Raw genomic sequence first — 21,193 nt, forward strand, 5'->3', positions numbered from 1 at the left:
CAAAACAATCGCGTACAGCTGCTTCAGCTTGTCAACACGTGTTTTGAAACTTCTGCAATTTGTTCTGTTCAGTTGCATGCAAAACTGAGTTCTGATGATACTGAGGTTTGGCTGTCACCAAATTACGTATTTAATTTGCGAAAAGAAAATGTGTCTATCATTCTATTTTGTGAAAAGGTGGAATATCTACTTGCAAATGCCCGAGATGCGAATCACCTCTCTTGTCCGTGCTGCATGCTGTCGGTCTTCCTACCGCGCCGTAGACCTACTCCATAAAAGCAGTAAGTATCAGTATGATGGTTTGGTTTTAAATATTGATTATAATTGCAAATTATCATAAAGTTTCAGCTGCGAATATGTTACTTTGATTAAAATTTCGCGATTCACAGCTGTATTTTTTGGCATTTTTTACGATAGCTGGGCAACAGTACAGCGCGTAGGCCTACTTGTTACCTCATATCATAATATAAATTACACAAAAAGTTGTTGGTCTCCCATCTAGCAGCTTCCCACGATCGACTCAATGTTAGTGCTATGTGGTGGCGCTCGGGTAGCTGTTTTTGAATTGTTGTACACTAGACGTACGCTCCAGAGAGTGAGAAAAAATATCATATTTTGAACAAAGTCGCTTTGTAGAGAGAAAAATTACATCACAGGCGATAGAGGAAACAAACATAAACACGAGCAAAAATAAAAAGAAGAATTTGAATGCAAAAGTCTACAGCACCCGGTATTCCCAAGCGGTCTCCCATCCAAGTACTAACCGGGCCCGACGTTGCTTAACTTCGGGGTTCGGACGAGAACCGGTGTATTCAACGTGGTATGGCCGTAGACATTTGAAGCACCGATTTTAGCTTACTTATAATAGCTTAGCGTTGGCTGTGTCAGAATGCCTGCTCACTTTTCTTTCAAACGTTCTATAATTGTAGCCAATTGTGCAACACTTTTTGCTCTTCATGAATCTTACAACTAACTTTATTCAAATTGTGCTGATGAGATTCTAGTCTTTTCATTTTTAGGAACTACACCAAATCACGGGTTGCACGTCCGGTTCGCGTAAGTTTACCAAATTCAGTGTCACAGTCACAAGGTAAACTGGTAGTCTTTTCAAATCTTGTGCGAAAACTTAAATGCAACCGATTTACTTGGTTCGAGCTATCTTCAGTAGATAGTAAACATAGGCTAGTGTAGTATAAAGAAATGAGGATCAAGGATGTCACCGGCCTCAAATAAAAATATGAGGATCAAGGATGTATAGGCTACTGGGCCTATAGAATCGCAGATGATAACATTGACTAAGAAATGAGGATCAAGGATGTGACTTGGCTCAAATCAAGTTTTGAAGATCAAGGATGTGGTCGCGATATAGTATAGAATTACAGGTGCTAAGTATAAAGAAATGAAGATCGAGGGTGTGACTTGGCTCAAATCAAGTTTTGAAGATCATTGATGAAACTGCCCTATAGTGTAGAATTGCAGATGCTAACATTGACTAGTGTAGTATAAAGAAATGAGGATCAAGGATGTGACTTGGCTCAAATAAGGTGTTGAAGATCAAGGATGTGACTTGCTCAAATGAAATTTTGAAGATCATTGATGAAACTGCCCTATAGTGTAGAATTGCAGGTGCTAACATTGACTAGTGTAGTATAAAGAAATGAGGATCAAGGATGTGACTTGGCTCAAATAAGGTTTTGAAGATCAAGGATGTGACTTGCTCAAATGAAGTTTTGAAGATCAAGGATGTGACTGCGCTATAGTATAGAATTGCAGATGCTAACATTGACTAGTGTAGTATAAAGAAATGAGGATCAAGGATGTGACTTGGCTCAAATAAGGTTTTGAAGATCAAGGATGTGACTTGCTCAAATGAAGTTTTGAAGATCAAGGATGTGACTGCGCTATAGTATAGAATTGCAGATGCTAACATTGACTAGTGTAGTGTAAAGAAATGAGGATCAAGGATGCACATTCAGGATACACAAAAACAATCACTCACGCACAAAATTTTAATTTAGGTAGGGAAATCGCTAAACAATACAAAATTTTTAAAAAGTATAAAAAATGCAACTCGTAACACCAAAACCCCTTTAACATAGGCCTACCCATATTGACACACAAACAAACAAAGAAACAAACACAACACGTTATTTTTTATTTTGCAGAAGCACGGATAACACAAATTCAGGTCAACATGCGATGTTTTGTTTGGTTCATTTTGCAGCCTGAATTGCATTGACTTCGTGTTGTCCAATACACGCATGTGAGCTCGCAACGTCAAGCGCGTCGACGCTAGGGCGCGGTTTGCGCGTGAAACAATGATATAGGTTTACGCGTACGCATTACACATGTGACACTGATACGCATTTCGCTTAACGACAATCAAAACAATCGCGTACAGCTGCTTCAGCTTGTCAACACGTGTTTTGAAACTTCTGCAATTTGTTCTGTTCAGTTGCATGCAAAACTGAGTTCTGATGATACTGAGGTTTGGCTGTCACCAAATTACGTATTTAATTTGCGAAAAGAAAATGTGTCTATCATTCTATTTTGTGAAAAGGTGGAATATCTACTTGCAAATGCCCGAGATGCGAATCACCTCTCTTGTCCGTGCTGCATGCTGTCGGTCTTCCTACCGCGCCGTAGACCTACTCCATAAAAGCAGTAAGTATCAGTATGATGGTTTGGTTTTAAATATTGATTATAATTGCAAATTATCATAAAGTTTCAGCTGCGAATATGTTACTTTGATTAAAATTTCGCGATTCACAGCTGTATTTTTTGGCATTTTTTACGATAGCTGGGCAACAGTACAGCGCGTAGGCCTACTTGTTACCTCATATCATAATATAAATTACACAAAAAGTTGTTGGTCTCCCATCTAGCAGCTTCCCACGATCGACTCAATGTTAGTGCTATGTGGTGGCGCTCGGGTAGCTGTTTTTGAATTGTTGTACACTAGACGTACGCTCCAGAGAGTGAGAAAAATATCATATTTTGAACAAAGTCGCTTTGTAGAGAGAAAAATTACATCACAGGCGATAGAGGAAACAAACATAAACACGAGCAAAAATAAAAAAGAAGAATTTGAATGCAAAAGTCTACAGCACCCGGTATTCCCAAGCGGTCTCCCATCCAAGTACTAACCGGGCCCGACGTTGCTTAACTTCGGGGTTCGGACGAGAACCGGTGTATTCAACGTGGTATGGCCGTAGACATTTGAAGCACCGATTTTAGCTTACTTATAATAGCTTAGCGTTGGCTGTGTCAGAATGCCTGCTCACTTTTCTTTCAAACGTTCTATAATTGTAGCCAATTGTGCAACACTTTTTGCTCTTCATGAATCTTACAACTAACTTTATTCAAATTGTGCTGATGAGATTCTAGTCTTTTCATTTTTAGGAACTACACCAAATCACGGGTTGCACGTCCGGTTCGCGTAAGTTTACCAAATTCAGTGTCACAGTCACAAGGTAAACTGGTAGTCTTTTCAAATCTTGTGCGAAAACTTAAATGCAACCGATTTACTTGGTTCGAGCTATCTTCAGTAGATAGTAAACATAGGCTAGTGTAGTATAAAGAAATGAGGATCAAGGATGTCACCGGCCTCAAATAAAAATATGAGGATCAAGGATGTATAGGCTACTGGGCCTATAGAATCGCAGATGATAACATTGACTAAGAAATGAGGATCAAGGATGTGACTTGGCTCAAATCAAGTTTTGAAGATCAAGGATGTGGTCGCGATATAGTATAGAATTACAGGTGCTAAGTATAAAGAAATGAAGATCGAGGGTGTGACTTGGCTCAAATCAAGTTTTGAAGATCATTGATGAAACTGCCCTATAGTGTAGAATTGCAGATGCTAACATTGACTAGTGTAGTATAAAGAAATGAGGATCAAGGATGTGACTTGGCTCAAATAAGGTGTTGAAGATCAAGGATGTGACTTGCTCAAATGAAGTTTTGAAGATCATTGATGAAACTGCCCTATAGTGTAGAATTGCAGGTGCTAACATTGACTAGTGTAGTATAAAGAAATGAGGATCAAGGATGTGACTTGGCTCAAATAAGGTTTTGAAGATCAAGGATGTGACTTGCTCAAATGAAGTTTTGAAGATCAAGGATGTGACTGCGCTATAGTATAGAATTGCAGATGCTAACATTGACTAGTGTAGTATAAAGAAATGAGGATCAAGGATGTGACTTGGCTCAAATAAGGTTTTGAAGATCAAGGATGTGACTTGCTCAAATGAAGTTTTGAAGATCAAGGATGTGACTGCGCTATAGTATAGAATTGCAGATGCTAACATTGACTAGTGTAGTGTAAAGAAATGAGGATCAAGGATGCACATTCAGGATACACAAAAACAATCACTCACGCACAAAATTTTAATTTAGGTAGGGAAATCGCTAAACAATACAAAATTTTTAAAAAGTATAAAAAATGCAACTCGTAACACCAAAACCCCTTTAACATAGGCCTACCCATATTGACACACAAACAAACAAATAAAAAAACAAACACAACACGTTATTTTTTATTTTGCAGAAGCACGGATAACACAAATTCAGGTCAACATGCGATGTTTTGTTTGGTTCATTTTGCAGCCTGAATTGCATTGACTTCGTGTTGTCCAATACACGCATGTGAGCTCGCAACGTCAAGCGCGTCGACGCTAGGGCGCGGTTTGCGCGTGAAACAATGATATAGGTTTACGCGTACGCATTACACATGTGACACTGATACGCATTTCGCTTAACGACAATCAAAACAATCGCGTACAGCTGCTTCAGCTTGTCAACACGTGTTTTGAAACTTCTGCAATTTGTTCTGTTCAGTTGCATGCAAAACTGAGTTCTGATGATACTGAGGTTTGGCTGTCACCAAATTACGTATTTAATTTGCGAAAAGAAAATGTGTCTATCATTCTATTTTGTGAAAAGGTGGAATATCTACTTGCAAATGCCCGAGATGCGAATCACCTCTCTTGTCCGTGCTGCATGCTGTCGGTCTTCCTACCGCGCCGTAGACCTACTCCATAAAAGCAGTAAGTATCAGTATGATGGTTTGGTTTTAAATATTGATTATAATTGCAAATTATCATAAAGTTTCAGCTGCGAATATGTTACTTTGATTAAAATTTCGCGATTCACAGCTGTATTTTTTTGGCATTTTTTACGATAGCTGGGCAACAGTACAGCGCGTAGGCCTACTTGTTACCTCATATCATAATATAAATTACACAAAAAGTTGTTGGTCTCCCATCTAGCAGCTTCCCACGATCGACTCAATGTTAGTGCTATGTGGTGGCGCTCGGGTAGCTGTTTTTGAATTGTTGTACACTAGACGTACGCTCCAGAGAGTGAGAAAAATATCATATTTTGAACAAAGTCGCTTTGTAGAGAGAAAATTACATCACAGGCGATAGAGGAAACAAACATAAACACGAGCAAAAATAAAAAAGAAGAATTTGAATGCAAAAGTCTACAGCACCCGGTATTCCCAAGCGGTCTCCCATCCAAGTACTAACCGGGCCCGACGTTGCTTAACTTCGGGGTTCGGACGAGAACCGGTGTATTCAACGTGGTATGGCCGTAGACATTTGAAGCACCGATTTTAGCTTACTTATAATAGCTTAGCGTTGGCTGTGTCAGAATGCCTGCTCACTTTTCTTTCAAACGTTCTATAATTGTAGCCAATTGTGCAACACTTTTTTTTTTTTTTTTTCTTACAACTAACTTTATTCAAATTGTGCTGATGAGATTCTAGTCTTTTCATTTTTAGGAACTACACCAAATCACGGGTTGCACGTCCGGTTCGCGTAAGTTTACCAAATTCAGTGTCACAGTCACAAGGTAAACTGGTAGTCTTTTCAAATCTTGTGCGAAAACTTAAATGCAACCGATTTACTTGGTTCGAGCTATCTTCAGTAGATAGTAAACATAGGCTAGTGTAGTATAAAGAAATGAGGATCAAGGATGTCACCGGCCTCAAATAAAAATATGAGGATCAAGGATGTATAGGCTACTGGGCCTATAGAATCGCAGATGATAACATTGACTAAGAAATGAGGATCAAGGATGTGACTTGGCTCAAATCAAGTTTTGAAGATCAAGGATGTGGTCGCGATATAGTATAGAATTACAGGTGCTAAGTATAAAGAAATGAAGATCGAGGGTGTGACTTGGCTCAAATCAAGTTTTGAAGATCATTGATGAAACTGCCCTATAGTGTAGAATTGCAGATGCTAACATTGACTAGTGTAGTATAAAGAAATGAGGATCAAGGATGTGACTTGGCTCAAATAAGGTGTTGAAGATCAAGGATGTGACTTGCTCAAATGAAATTTTGAAGATCATTGATGAAACTGCCCTATAGTGTAGAATTGCAGGTGCTAACATTGACTAGTGTAGTATAAAGAAATGAGGATCAAGGATGTGACTTGGCTCAAATAAGGTTTTGAAGATCAAGGATGTGACTTGCTCAAATGAAGTTTTGAAGATCAAGGATGTGACTGCGCTATAGTATAGAATTGCAGATGCTAACATTGACTAGTGTAGTATAAAGAAATGAGGATCAAGGATGTGACTTGGCTCAAATAAGGTTTTGAAGATCAAGGATGTGACTTGCTCAAATGAAGTTTTGAAGATCAAGGATGTGACTGCGCTATAGTATAGAATTGCAGATGCTAACATTGACTAGTGTAGTGTAAAGAAATGAGGATCAAGGATGCACATTCAGGATACACAAAAACAATCACTCACGCACAAAATTTTAATTTAGGTAGGGAAATCGCTAAACAATACAAAATTTTTAAAAAGTATAAAAATGCAACTCGTAACACCAAAACCCCTTTAACATAGGCCTACCCATATTGACACACAAACAAACAAAGAAACAAACACAACACGTTATTTTTTATTTTGCAGAAGCACGGATAACACAAATTCAGGTCAACATGCGATGTTTTGTTTGGTTCATTTTGCAGCCTGAATTGCATTGACTTCGTGTTGTCCAATACACGCATGTGAGCTCGCAACGTCAAGCGCGTCGACGCTAGGGCGCGGTTTGCGCGTGAAACAATGATATAGGTTTACGCGTACGCATTACACATGTGACACTGATACGCATTTCGCTTAACGACAATCAAAACAATCGCGTACAGCTGCTTCAGCTTGTCAACACGTGTTTTGAAACTTCTGCAATTTGTTCTGTTCAGTTGCATGCAAAACTGAGTTCTGATGATACTGAGGTTTGGCTGTCACCAAATTACGTATTTAATTTGCGAAAAGAAAATGTGTCTATCATTCTATTTTGTGAAAAGGTGGAATATCTACTTGCAAATGCCCGAGATGCGAATCACCTCTCTTGTCCGTGCTGCATGCTGTCGGTCTTCCTACCGCGCCGTAGACCTACTCCATAAAAGCAGTAAGTATCAGTATGATGGTTTGGTTTTAAATATTGATTATAATTGCAAATTATCATAAAGTTTCAGCTGCGAATATGTTACTTTGATTAAAATTTCGCGATTCACAGCTGTATTTTTTGGCATTTTTTACGATAGCTGGGCAACAGTACAGCGCGTAGGCCTACTTGTTACCTCATATCATAATATAAATTACACAAAAAGTTGTTGGTCTCCCATCTAGCAGCTTCCCACGATCGACTCAATGTTAGTGCTATAATGTGGTGGCGCTCGGGTAGCTGTTTTTGAATTGTTGTACACTAGACGTACGCTCCAGAGAGTGAGAAAAAATATCATATTTTGAACAAAGTCGCTTTGTAGAGAGAAAAATTACATCACAGGCGATAGAGGAAACAAACATAAACACGAGCAAAAATAAAAAGAAGAATTTGAATGCAAAAGTCTACAGCACCCGGTATTCCCAAGCGGTCTCCCATCCAAGTACTAACCGGGCCCGACGTTGCTTAACTTCGGGGTTCGGACGAGAACCGGTGTATTCAACGTGGTATGGCCGTAGACATTTGAAGCAACACCGATTTTAGCTTACTTATATATAGCTTAGCGTTGGCTGTGTCAGAATGCCTGCTCACTTTTCTTTCAAACGTTCTATAATTGTAGCCAATTGTGCAACACTTTTTGCTCTTCATGAATCTTACACTAAAATTGTGCTGATGAGATTCTTACACCAAATCACGGTTGCACGTCCGGTTCGCGTATTCAAATTGTGCTGATGAGACCCTTCTAGTCTTTTCATTTTGAACCATGGGAGAGCGGAAGTCTGAATTTAATCTAGATGTTGCTAACTACACCAAATCACCCGGGTTGCACGTCCGGTTCGCGTAAGTTTGCCAAATTCAGTGTCACAGTCACAAAGGTAAACTGGTAGTCTTTTTCAAATCTTGTGCGAAAACTTAAATGCAACCGATTTACTTGGTTCGAGCTATCTTCAGTAGATAGTAAACATAGGCTAGTGTAGTATAAAGAAATGAGGATCAAGGATGTCACCGGCCTCAAATAAAAATATGAGGATCAAGGATGTATAGGCTACTGGGCCTATAGAATCGCAGATGATAACATTGACTAAGAAATGAGGATCAAGGATGTGACTTGGCTCAAATCAAGTTTTGAAGATCAAGGATGTGGTCGCGATATAGTATAGAATTACAGGTGCTAAGTATAAAGAAATGAAGATCGAGGGTGTGACTTGGCTCAAATCAAGTTTTGAAGATCATTGATGAAACTGCCCTATAGTGTAGAATTGCAGATGCTAACATTGACTAGTGTAGTATAAAGAAATGAGGATCAAGGATGTGACTTGGCTCAAATAAGGTGTTGAAGATCAAGGATGTGACTTGCTCAAATGAAGTTTTGAAGATCATTGATGAAACTGCCCTATAGTGTAGAATTGCAGGTGCTAACATTGACTAGTGTAGTATAAAGAAATGAGGATCAAGGATGTGACTTGGCTCAAATAAGGTTTTGAAGATCAAGGATGTGACTTGCTCAAATGAAGTTTTGAAGATCAAGGATGTGACTGCGCTATAGTATAGAATTGCAGATGCTAACATTGACTAGTGTAGTATAAAGAAATGAGGATCAAGGATGTGACTTGGCTCAAATAAGGTTTTGAAGATCAAGGATGTGACTTGCTCAAATGAAGTTTTGAAGATCAAGGATGTGACTGCGCTATAGTATAGAATTGCAGATGCTAACATTGACTAGTGTAGTGTAAAGAAATGAGGATCAAGGATGCACATTCAGGATACACAAAAACAATCACTCACGCACAAAATTTTAATTTAGGTAGGGAAATCGCTAAACAATACAAAATTTTTAAAAAGTATAAAAAATGCAACTCGTAACACCAAAACCCCTTTAACATAGGCCTACCCATATTGACACACAAACAAACAAAGAAACAAACACAACACGTTATTTTTTATTTTGCAGAAGCACGGATAACACAAATTCAGGTCAACATGCGATGTTTTGTTTGGTTCATTTTGCAGCCTGAATTGCATTGACTTCGTGTTGTCCAATACACGCATGTGAGCTCGCAACGTCAAGCGCGTCGACGCTAGGGCGCGGTTTGCGCGTGAAACAATGATATAGGTTTACGCGTACGCATTACACATGTGACACTGATACGCATTTCGCTTAACGACAATCAAAACAATCGCGTACAGCTGCTTCAGCTTGTCAACACGTGTTTTGAAACTTCTGCAATTTGTTCTGTTCAGTTGCATGCAAAACTGAGTTCTGATGATACTGAGGTTTGGCTGTCACCAAATTACGTATTTAATTTGCGAAAAGAAAATGTGTCTATCATTCTATTTTGTGAAAAGGTGGAATATCTACTTGCAAATGCCTGAGATGCGAATCACCTCTCTTGTCCGTGCTGCATGCTGTCGGTCTTCCTACCGCGCCGTAGACCTACTCCATAAAAGCAGTAAGTATCAGTATGATGGTTTGGTTTTAAATATTGATTATAATTGCAAATTATCATAAAGTTTCAGCTGCGAATATGTTACTTTGATTAAAATTTCGCGATTCACAGCTGTATTTTTGGCATTTTTACGATAGCTGGGCAACAGTACAGCGCGTAGGCCTACTTGTTACCTCATATCATAATATAAATTACACAAAAGTTGTTGGTCTCCCATCTAGCAGCTTCCCACGATCGACTCAATGTTAGTGCTATGTGGTGGCGCTCGGGTAGCTGTTTTTGAATTGTTGTACACTAGACGTACGCTCCAGAGAGTGAGAAAAATATCATATTTTGAACAAAGTCGCTTTGTAGAGAGAAAAAATACAACACAGGCGATAGAGGAAACAAACATAAACACGAGCAAAAATAAAAAGAAGAATTTGAATGCAAAAGTCTACAGCACCCGGTATTCCCAAGCGGGCTCCCATCCAAGTACTAACCGGGCCCGACGTTGCTTAACTTCGGGGTTCGGACGAGAACCGGTGTATTCAACGTGGTATGGCCGTAGACATTTGAAGCACCGATTTTAGCTTACTTATAATAGCTTAGCGTTGGCTGTGTCAGAATGCCTGCTCACTTTTCTTTCAAACGTTCTATAATTGTAGCCAATTGTGCAACACTTTTTGCTCTTCATGAATCTTACAACTAACTTTATTCAAATTGTGCTGATGAGATTCTAGTCTTTTCATTTTTAGGAACTACACCAAATCACGGGTTGCACGTCCGGTTCGCGTAAGTTTACCAAATTCAGTGTCACAGTCACAGGTAAACTGGTAGTCTTTTTCAAATCTTGTGCGAAAACTTAAATGCAACCGATTTACTTGGTTCGAGCTATCTTCAGTAGATAGTAAACATAGGCTAGTGTAGTATAAAGAAATGAGGATCAAGGATGTCACCGGCCTCAAATAAAAATATGAGGATCAAGGATGTATAGGCTACTGGGCCTATAGAATCGCAGATGATAACATTGACTAAGAAATGAGGATCAAGGATGTGACTTGGCTCAAATCAAGTTTTGAAGATCAAGGATGTGGTCGCGATATAGTATAGAATTACAGGTGCTAAGTATAAAGAAATGAAGATCGAGGGTGTGACTTGGCTCAAATCAAGTTTTGAAGATCATTGATGAAACTGCCCTATAGTGTAGAATTGCAGATGCTAACATTGACTAGTGTAGTATAAAGAAATGAGGATCAAGGATGTGACTTGGCTCAAATAAGGTGTTGAAGATCAAGGATGTGACTTGCTCAAATGAAGTTTTGAAGATCATTGATGAAACTGCCCTATAGTGTAGAATTGCAGGTGCTAACATTGACTAGTGTAGTATAAAGAAATGAGGATCAAGGATGTGACTTGGCTCAAATAAGGTTTTGAAGATCAAGGATGTGACTTGCTCAAATGAAGTTTTGAAGATCAAGGATGTGACTGCGCTATAGTATAGAATTGCAGATGCTAACATTGACTAGTGTAGTATAAAGAAATGAGGATCAAGGATGTGACTTGGCTCAAATAAGGTTTTGAAGATCAAGGATGTGACTTGCTCAAATGAAGTTTTGAAGATCAAGGATGTGACTGCGCTATAGTATAGAATTGCAGATGCTAACATTGACTAGTGTAGTGTAAAGAAATGAGGATCAAGGATGCACATTCAGGATACACAAAAACAATCACTCACGCACAAAATTTTAATTTAGGTAGGGAAATCGCTAAACAATACAAAATTTTTAAAAAGTATAAAAAATGCAACTCGTAACACCAAAACCCCTTTAACATAGGCCTACCCATATTGACACACAAACAAACAAATAAAAACAAACACAACACGTTATTTTTTATTTTGCAGAAGCACGGATAACACAAATTCAGGTCAACATGCGATGTTTTGTTTGGTTCATTTTGCAGCCTGAATTGCATTGACTTCGTGTTGTCCAATACACGCATGTGAGCTCGCAACGTCAAGCGCGTCGACGCTAGGGCGCGGTTTGCGCGTGAAACAATGATATAGGTTTACGCGTACGCATTACACATGTGACACTGATACGCATTTCGCTTAACGACAATCAAAACAATCGCGTACAGCTGCTTCAGCTTGTCAACACGTGTTTTGAAACTTCTGCAATTTGTTCTGTTCAGTTGCATGCAAAACTGAGTTCTGATGATACTGAGGTTTGGCTGTCACCAAATTACGTATTTAATTTGCGAAAAGAAAATGTGTCTATCATTCTATTTTGTGAAAAGGTGGAATATCTACTTGCAAATGCCCGAGATGCGAATCACCTCTCTTGTCCGTGCTGCATGCTGTCGGTCTTCCTACCGCGCCGTAGACCTACTCCATAAAAGCAGTAAGTATCAGTATGATGGTTTGGTTTTAAATATTGATTATAATTGCAAATTATCATAAAGTTTCAGCTGCGAATATGTTACTTTGATTAAAATTTCGCGATTCACAGCTGTATTTTTGGCATTTTTACGATAGCTGGGCAACAGTACAGCGCGTAGGCCTACTTGTTACCTCATATCATAATATAAATTACACAAAAAGTTGTTGGTCTCCCATCTAGCAGCTTCCCACGATCGACTCAATGTTAGTGCTATGTGGTGGCGCTCGGGTAGCTGTTTTTGAATTGTTGTACACTAGACGTACGCTCCAGAGAGTGAAAAAAAAAAACATATTTTGAACAAAGACGCTTTGAAGAGAAAAAAATTACATCACAGGCGATAGAGGAAACAAACATAAACACGAGCAAAAATAAAAAGAAGAATTTGAATGCAAAGTCTACAGCACCCGGTATTCCCAAGCGGTCTCCCATCCAAGTATTTCTAACCGGGCCCGACGTTGCTTAACTTCGGGGTTCGGACGAGAACCGGTGTATTCAACGTGGTATGGCCGTAGACATTTGAAGCACCGATTTTAGCTTACTTATAATAGCTTAGCGTTGGCTGTGTCAGAATGCCTGCTCACTTTTCTTTCAAACGTTCTATAATTGTAGCCAATTGTGCAACACTTTTTGCTCTTCATGAATCTTACAACTAACTTTATTCAAATTGTGCTGATGAGATTCTAGTCTTTTCATTTTTAGGAACTACACCAAATCACGGGTTGCACGTCCGGTTCGCGTAAGTTTACCAAATTCAGTGTCACAGTCACAAGGTAAACTGGTAGTCTTTTCAAATCTTGTGCGAAAACTTAAATGCAACCGATTTACTTGGTTCGAGCTATCTTCAGTAGATAGTAAACATAGGCTAGTGTAGTATAAAGAAATGAGGATCAAGGATGTCACCGGCCTCAAATAAAAATATGAGGATCAAGGATGTATAGGCTACTGGGCCTATAGAATCGCAGATGATAACATTGACTAAGAAATGAGGATCAAGGATGTGACTTGGCTCAAATCAAGTTTTGAAGATCAAGGATGTGGTCGCGATATAGTATAGAATTACAGGTGCTAAGTATAAAGAAATGAAGATCGAGGGTGTGACTTGGCTCAAATCAAGTTTTGAAGATCATTGATGAAACTGCCCTATAGTGTAGAATTGCAGATGCTAACATTGACTAGTGTAGTATAAAGAAATGAGGATCAAGGATGTGACTTGGCTCAAATAAGGTGTTGAAGATCAAGGATGTGACTTGCTCAAATGAAATTTTGAAGATCATTGATGAAACTGCCCTATAGTGTAGAATTGCAGGTGCTAACATTGACTAGTGTAGTATAAAGAAATGAGGATCAAGGATGTGACTTGGCTCAAATAAGGTTTTGAAGATCAAGGATGTGACTTGCTCAAATGAAGTTTTGAAGATCAAGGATGTGACTGCGCTATAGTATAGAATTGCAGATGCTAACATTGACTAGTGTAGTATAAAGAAATGAGGATCAAGGATGTGACTTGGCTCAAATAAGGTTTTGAAGATCAAGGATGTGACTTGCTCAAATGAAGTTTTGAAGATCAAGGATGTGACTGCGCTATAGTATAGAATTGCAGATGCTAACATTGACTAGTGTAGTGTAAAGAAATGAGGATCAAGGATGCACATTCAGGATACACAAAAACAATCACTCACGCACAAAATTTTAATTTAGGTAGGGAAATCGCTAAACAATACAAAATTTTTAAAAAGTATAAAAAATGCAACTCGTAACACCAAAACCCCTTTAACATAGGCCTACCCATATTGACACACAAACAAACAAAGAAACAAACACAACACGTTATTTTTTATTTTGCAGAAGCACGGATAACACAAATTCAGGTCAACATGCGATGTTTTGTTTGGTTCATTTTGCAGCCTGAATTGCATTGACTTCGTGTTGTCCAATACACGCATGTGAGCTCGCAACGTCAAGCGCGTCGACGCTAGGGCGCGGTTTGCGCGTGAAACAATGATATAGGTTTACGCGTACGCATTACACATGTGACACTGATACGCATTTCGCTTAACGACAATCAAAACAATCGCGTACAGCTGCTTCAGCTTGTCAACACGTGTTTTGAAACTTCTGCAATTTGTTCTGTTCAGTTGCATGCAAAACTGAGTTCTGATGATACTGAGGTTTGGCTGTCACCAAATTACGTATTTAATTTGCGAAAAGAAAATGTGTCTATCATTCTATTTTGTGAAAAGGTGGAATATCTACTTGCAAATGCCCGAGATGCGAATCACCTCTCTTGTCCGTGCTGCATGCTGTCGGTCTTCCTACCGCGCCGTAGACCTACTCCATAAAAGCAGTAAGTATCAGTATGATGGTTTGGTTTTAAATATTGATTATAATTGCAAATTATCATAAAGTTTCAGCTGCGAATATGTTACTTTGATTAAAATTTCGCGATTCACAGCTGTATTTTTTGGCATTTTTACGATAGCTGGGCAACAGTACAGCGCGTAGGCCTACTTGTTACCTCATATCATAATATAAATTACACAAAAAGTTGTTGGTCTCCCATCTAGCAGCTTCCCACGATCGACTCAATGTTAGTGCTATGTGGTGGCGCTCGGGTAGCTGTTTTTGAATTGTTGTACACTAGACGTACGCTCCAGAGAGCGAGAAAAAAGATCATATTTTGAACAAAGTCGCTTTGTAGAGAGAAAAATTACATCACAGGCGATAGAGGAAACAAACATAAACACGAGCAAAAATAAAAAAGAAGAATTTGAATGCAAAAGTCTACAGCACCCGGTATTCCCAAGCGGTCTCCCATCCAAGTACTAACCGGGCCCGACGTTGCTTAACTTCGGGGTTCGGACGAGAACCGGTGTATTCAACGTGGTATGGCCGTAGACATTTGAAGCACCGATTTTAGCTTACTTATAATAGCTTAGCGTTGGCTGTGTCAGAATGCCTGCTCACTTTTCTTTCAAACGTTCTATAATTGTAGCCAATTGTGCAACACTTTTTGCTCTTCATGAATCTTACAACTAACTTTATTCAAATTGTGCTGATGAGATTCTAGTCTTTTCATTTTTAGGAACTACACCAAATCACGGGTTGCACGTCCGGTTCGCGTAAGTTTACCAAATTCAGTGTCACAGTCACAAGGTAAACTGGTAGTCTTTTCAAATCTTGTGCGAAAACTTAAATGCAACCGATTTACTTGGTTCGAGCTATCTTCAGTAGATAGTAAACATAGGCTAGTGTAGTATAAAGAAATGAGGATCAAGGATGTCACCGGCCTCAAATAAAAATATGAGGATCAAGGATGTATAGGCTACTGGGCCTATAGAATCGCAGATGATAACATTGACTAAGAAATGAGGATCAAGGATGTGACTTGGCTCAAATCAAGTTTTGAAGATCAAGGATGTGGTCGCGATATAGTATAGAATTACAGGTGCTAAGTATAAAGAAATGAAGATCGAGGGTGTGACTTGGCTCAAATCAAGTTTTGAAGATCATTGATGAAACTGCCCTATAGTGTAGAATTGCAGATGCTAACATTGACTAGTGTAGTATAAAGAAATGAGGATCAAGGATGTGACTTGGCTCAAATAAGGTGTTGAAGATCAAGGATGTGACTTGCTCAAATGAAGTTTTGAAGATCATTGATGAAACTGCCCTATAGTGTAGAATTGCAGGTGCTAACATTGACTAGTGTAGTATAAAGAAATGAGGATCAAGGATGTGACTTGGCTCAAATAAGGTTTTGAAGATCAAGGATGTGACTTGCTCAAATGAAGTTTTGAAGATCAAGGATGTGACTGCGCTATAGTATAGAATTGCAGATGCTAACATTGACTAGTGTAGTATAAAGAAATGAGGATCAAGGATGTGACTTGGCTCAAATAAGGTTTTGAAGATCAAGGATGTGACTTGCTCAAATGAAGTTTTGAAGATCAAGGATGTGACTGCGCTATAGTATAGAATTGCAGATGCTAACATTGACTAGTGTAGTGTAAAGAAATGAGGATCAAGGATGCACATTCAGGATACACAAAAACAATCACTCACGCACAAAATTTTAATTTAGGTAGGGAAATCGCTAAACAATACAAAATTTTTAAAAAGTATAAAAAATGCAACTCGTAACACCAAAACCCCTTTAACATAGGCCTACCCATATTGACACACAAACAAACAAATAAAAACAAACACAACACGTTATTTTTTATTTTGCAGAAGCACGGATAACACAAATTCAGGTCAACATGCGATGTTTTGTTTGGTTCATTTTGCAGCCTGAATTGCATTGACTTCGTGTTGTCCAATACACGCATGTGAGCTCGCAACGTCAAGCGCGTCGACGCTAGGGCGCGGTTTGCGCGTGAAACAATGATATAGGTTTACGCGTACGCATTACACATGTGACACTGATACGCATTTCGCTTAACGACAATCAAAACAATCGCGTACAGCTGCTTCAGCTTGTCAACACGTGTTTTGAAACTTCTGCAATTTGTTCTGTTCAGTTGCATGCAAAACTGAGTTCTGATGATACTGAGGTTTGGCTGTCACCAAATTACGTATTTAATTTGCGAAAAGAAAATGTGTCTATCATTCTATTTTGTGAAAAGGTGGAATATCTACTTGCAAATGCCCGAGATGCGAATCACCTCTCTTGTCCGTGCTGCATGCTGTCGGTCTTCCTACCGCGCCGTAGACCTACTCCATAAAAGCAGTAAGTATCAGTATGATGGTTTGGTTTTAAATATTGATTATAATTGCAAATTATCATAAAGTTTCAGCTGCGAATATGTTACTTTGATTAAAATTTCGCGATTCACAGCTGTATTTTTTGGTATTTTTACGATAGCTGGGCAACAGTACAGCGCGTAGGCCTACTTGTTACCTCATATCATAATATAAATTACACAAAAAGTTGTTGGTCTCCCATCTAGCAGCTTCCCACGATCGACTCAATGTTAGTGCTATGTGGTGGCGCTCGGGTAGCTGTTTTTGAATTGTTGTACACTAGACGTACGCTCCAGAGAGTGAGAAAAATATCATATTTTGAACAAAGTCGCTTTGTAGAGAGAAAAATTACATCACAGGCGATAGAGGAAACAAACATAAACACGAGCAAAAATAAAAAGAAGAATTTGAATGCAAAAGTCTACAGCACCCGGTATTCCCAAGCGGTCTCCCATCCAAGTACTAACCGGGCCCGACGTTGCTTAACTTCGGGGTTCGGACGAGAACCGGTGTATTCAACGTGGTATGGCCGTAGACATTTGAAGCACCGATTTTAGCTTACTTATAATAGCTTAGCGTTGGCTGTGTCAGAATGCCTGCTCACTTTTCTTTCAAACGTTCTATAATTGTAGCCAATTGTGCAACACTTTTTGCTCTTCATGAATCTTACAACTAACTTTATTCAAATTGTGCTGATGAGATTCTAGTCTTTTCATTTTTAGGAACTACACCAAATCACGGGTTGCACGTCCGGTTCGCGTAAGTTTACCAAATTCAGTGTCACAGTCACAAGGTAAACTGGTAGTCTTTTCAAATCTTGTGCGAAAACTTAAATGCAACCGATTTACTTGGTTCGAGCTATCTTCAGTAGATAGTAAACATAGGCTAGTGTAGTATAAAGAGATGAGGATCAAGGATGTCACCGGCCTCAAATAAAAATATGAGGATCAAGGATGTATAGGCTACTGGGCCTATAGAATCGCAGATGATAACATTGACTAAGAAATGAGGATCAAGGATGTGACTTGGCTCAAATCAAGTTTTGAAGATCAAGGATGTGGTCGCGATATAGTATAGAATTACAGGTGCTAAGTATAAAGAAATGAAGATCGAGGGTGTGACTTGGCTCAAATCAAGTTTTGAAGATCATTGATGAAACTGCCCTATAGTGTAGAATTGCAGATGCTAACATTGACTAGTGTAGTATAAAGAAATGAGGATCAAGGATGTGACTTGGCTCAAATAAGGTGTTGAAGATCAAGGATGTGACTTGCTCAAATGAAATTTTGAAGATCATTGATGAAACTGCCCTATAGTGTAGAATTGCAGGTGCTAACATTGACTAGTGTAGTATAAAGAAATGAGGATCAAGGATGTGACTTGGCTCAAATAAGGTTTTGAAGATCAAGGATGTGACTTGCTCAAATGAAGTTTTGAAGATCAAGGATGTGACTGCGCTATAGTATAGAATTGCAGATGCTAACATTGACTAGTGTAGTATAAAGAAATGAGGATCAAGGATGTGACTTGGCTCAAATAAGGTTTTGAAGATCAAGGATGTGACTTGCTCCAATGAAGTTTTGAAGATCAAGGATGTGACTGCGCTATAGTATAGAATTGCAGATGCTAACATTGACTAGTGTAGTGTAAAGAAATGAGGATCAAGGATGCACATTCAGGATACACAAAAACAATCACTCACGCACAAAATTTTAATTTAGGTAGGGAAATCGCTAAACAATACAAAATTTTTAAAAAGTATAAAAAATGCAACTCGTAACACCAAAACCCCTTTAACATAGGCCTACCCATATTGACACACAAACAAACAAAGAAACAAACACAACACGTTATTTTTTATTTTGCAGAAGCACGGATAACACAAATTCAGGTCAACATGCGATGTTTTGTTTGGTTCATTTTGCAGCCTGAATTGCATTGACTTCGTGTTGTCCAATACACGCATGTGAGCTCGCAACGTCAAGCGCGTCGACGCTAGGGCGCGGTTTGCGCGTGAAACAATGATATAGGTTTACGCGTACGCATTACACATGTGACACTGATACGCATTTCGCTTAACGACAATCAAAACAATCGCGTACAGCTGCTTCAGCTTGTCAACACGTGTTTTGAAACTTCTGCAATTTGTTCTGTTCAGTTGCATGCAAAACTGAGTTCTGATGATACTGAGGTTTGGCTGTCACCAAATTACGTATTTAATTTGCGAAAAGAAAATGTGTCTATCATTCTATTTTGTGAAAAGGTGGAATATCTACTTGCAAATGCCCGAGTCATGCGAATCACCTCTCTTGTCCGTGCTGCATGCTGTCGGTCTTCCTACCGCGCCGTAGACCTACTCCATAAAAGCAGTAAGTATCAGTATGATGGTTTGGTTTTAAATATTGATTATAATTGCAAATTATCATAAAGTTTCAGCTGCGAATATGTTACTTTGATTAAAATTTCGCGATTCACAGCTGTATTTTTTGGCATTTTTACGATAGCTGGGCAACAGTACAGCGCGTAGGCCTACTTGTTACCTCATATCATAATATAAATTACACAAAAAGTTGTTGGTCTCCCATCTAGCAGCTTCCCACGATCGACTCAATGTTAGTGCTATAATGTGGTGGCGCTCGGGTAGCTGCTTTTGAATTGTTGTACACTAGACGTACGCTCCAGAGAGTGAGAAAAAATATCATATTTTGAACAAAGTCGCTTAAAAGAGAAAAAAATTACATCACAGGCGATAGAGGAAACAAACATAAACACGAGCAAAAATAAAAAAAAGAATTTGAATGCAAAAGTCTACAGCACCCGGTATTCCCAAGCGGTCTCCCATCCAAGTACTAACCGGGCCCGACGTTGCTTAACTTCGGGGTTCGGACGAGAACCGGTGTATTCAACGTGGTATGGCCGTAGACATTTGAAGCACCGATTTTAGCTTACTTATAATAGCTTAGCGTTGGCTGTGTCAGAATGCCTGCTCACTTTTCTTTCAAACGTTCTATAATTGTAGCCAATTGTGCAACACTTTTTGCGCTTCATGAATCTTACAACTAACTTTATTCAAATTGTGCTGATGAGATTCTAGTCTTTTCATTTTTAGGAACTACACCAAATCACGGGTTGCACGTCCGGTTCGCGTAAGTTTACCAAATTCAGTGTCTTTTTTTTTTTGATTTGATTTGATTTGTTCGGGTTGTGAGAACCCTGGATAACCCAAGAAAGCCTCTATTGAAGCTTATTTCCATTGGGGTCCATTTGAATGCCGGGACGGGTTGGGAACAGTCAGGGGTTAACACCCTACTCTTTTCGAAACTGGCTGCGAGATACATGTACAGGTATGGCTCTCTGCACACGGGACCGACGGCTTAACGTCCCCTCCGAAGGACGGAGTACTTTCATGATTCATTTACCCAATTCTAAATGAACCATGGGGAGCGGAAGTCTGAATTTAATCTACAGATGTTGCTAATTAATTTCAGACTTTTTTTTCCAAGTCAATATCCCAGCCAATTGCCACCGCCGGGAATCGAACCCGGGACCTCATGCACTAAAGGCAAGTACTCTAACCATTGCGCCACGCTCTCCCATATGTCACAGTCACAAGGTAAACTGGTAGTCTTTTCAAATCTTGTGCGAAAACTTAAATGCAACCGATTTACTTGGTTCGAGCTATCTTCAGTAGATAGTAAACATAGGCTAGTGTAGTATAAAGAAATGAGGATCAAGGATGTCACCGGCCTCAAATAAAAATATGAGGATCAAGGATGTATAGGCTACTGGGCCTATAGAATCGCAGATGATAACATTGACTAAGAAATGAGGATCAAGGATGTGACTTGGCTCAAATCAAGTTTTGAAGATCAAGGATGTGGTCGCGATATAGTATAGAATTACAGGTGCTAAGTATAAAGAAATGAAGATCGAGGGTGTGACTTGGCTCAAATCAAGTTTTGAAGATCATTGATGAAACTGCCCTATAGTGTAGAATTGCAGATGCTAACATTGACTAGTGTAGTATAAAGAAATGAGGATCAAGGATGTGACTTGGCTCAAATAAGGTGTTGAAGATCAAGGATGTGACTTGCTCAAATGAAGTTTTGAAG

The 21,193-nt window shown here is 39.1% G+C and overlaps 9 non-coding genes across 9 annotated transcripts; all 9 read right to left on the minus strand.

Moving 5' to 3' along the window:
- Nucleotides 1-715: 715 nt before the first annotated feature.
- Nucleotides 716-834, minus strand: LOC140149368 (5S ribosomal RNA). The gene has a single exon (XR_011858617.1). It is a non-coding gene; the product is annotated as a 5S ribosomal RNA (ribosomal RNA).
- A 2,264-nt stretch (nucleotides 835-3,098) lies between these two features.
- On the minus strand, nucleotides 3,099-3,217 carry LOC140149381 (5S ribosomal RNA). The gene has a single exon (XR_011858623.1). It is a non-coding gene; the product is annotated as a 5S ribosomal RNA (ribosomal RNA).
- A 2,268-nt stretch (nucleotides 3,218-5,485) lies between these two features.
- On the minus strand, nucleotides 5,486-5,604 carry LOC140149393 (5S ribosomal RNA). Its single transcript, XR_011858632.1, has one exon. It is a non-coding gene; the product is annotated as a 5S ribosomal RNA (ribosomal RNA).
- Nucleotides 5,605-7,869: 2,265 nt separating this feature from the next.
- LOC140149404 (5S ribosomal RNA) lies at nucleotides 7,870-7,988 on the minus strand. The gene has a single exon (XR_011858640.1). It is a non-coding gene; the product is annotated as a 5S ribosomal RNA (ribosomal RNA).
- A 2,360-nt stretch (nucleotides 7,989-10,348) lies between these two features.
- On the minus strand, nucleotides 10,349-10,467 carry LOC140149430 (5S ribosomal RNA). Its single transcript, XR_011858664.1, has one exon. It is a non-coding gene; the product is annotated as a 5S ribosomal RNA (ribosomal RNA).
- A 2,263-nt stretch (nucleotides 10,468-12,730) lies between these two features.
- LOC140149432 (5S ribosomal RNA) lies at nucleotides 12,731-12,852 on the minus strand. Its single transcript, XR_011858666.1, has one exon. It is a non-coding gene; the product is annotated as a 5S ribosomal RNA (ribosomal RNA).
- Nucleotides 12,853-15,116: 2,264 nt separating this feature from the next.
- Nucleotides 15,117-15,235, minus strand: LOC140149416 (5S ribosomal RNA). Its single transcript, XR_011858651.1, has one exon. It is a non-coding gene; the product is annotated as a 5S ribosomal RNA (ribosomal RNA).
- A 2,264-nt stretch (nucleotides 15,236-17,499) lies between these two features.
- Nucleotides 17,500-17,618, minus strand: LOC140149424 (5S ribosomal RNA). The gene has a single exon (XR_011858658.1). It is a non-coding gene; the product is annotated as a 5S ribosomal RNA (ribosomal RNA).
- Nucleotides 17,619-19,886: 2,268 nt separating this feature from the next.
- LOC140149425 (5S ribosomal RNA) lies at nucleotides 19,887-20,005 on the minus strand. The gene has a single exon (XR_011858659.1). It is a non-coding gene; the product is annotated as a 5S ribosomal RNA (ribosomal RNA).
- Between the last annotated feature and the right edge of the window lie 1,188 nt (nucleotides 20,006-21,193).

The sequence above is a fragment of the Amphiura filiformis genome, chromosome 3 (genome assembly GCF_039555335.1).
Source record: "Amphiura filiformis chromosome 3, Afil_fr2py, whole genome shotgun sequence".
NCBI classification, from domain to species: domain Eukaryota; kingdom Metazoa; phylum Echinodermata; class Ophiuroidea; order Amphilepidida; family Amphiuridae; genus Amphiura; species Amphiura filiformis.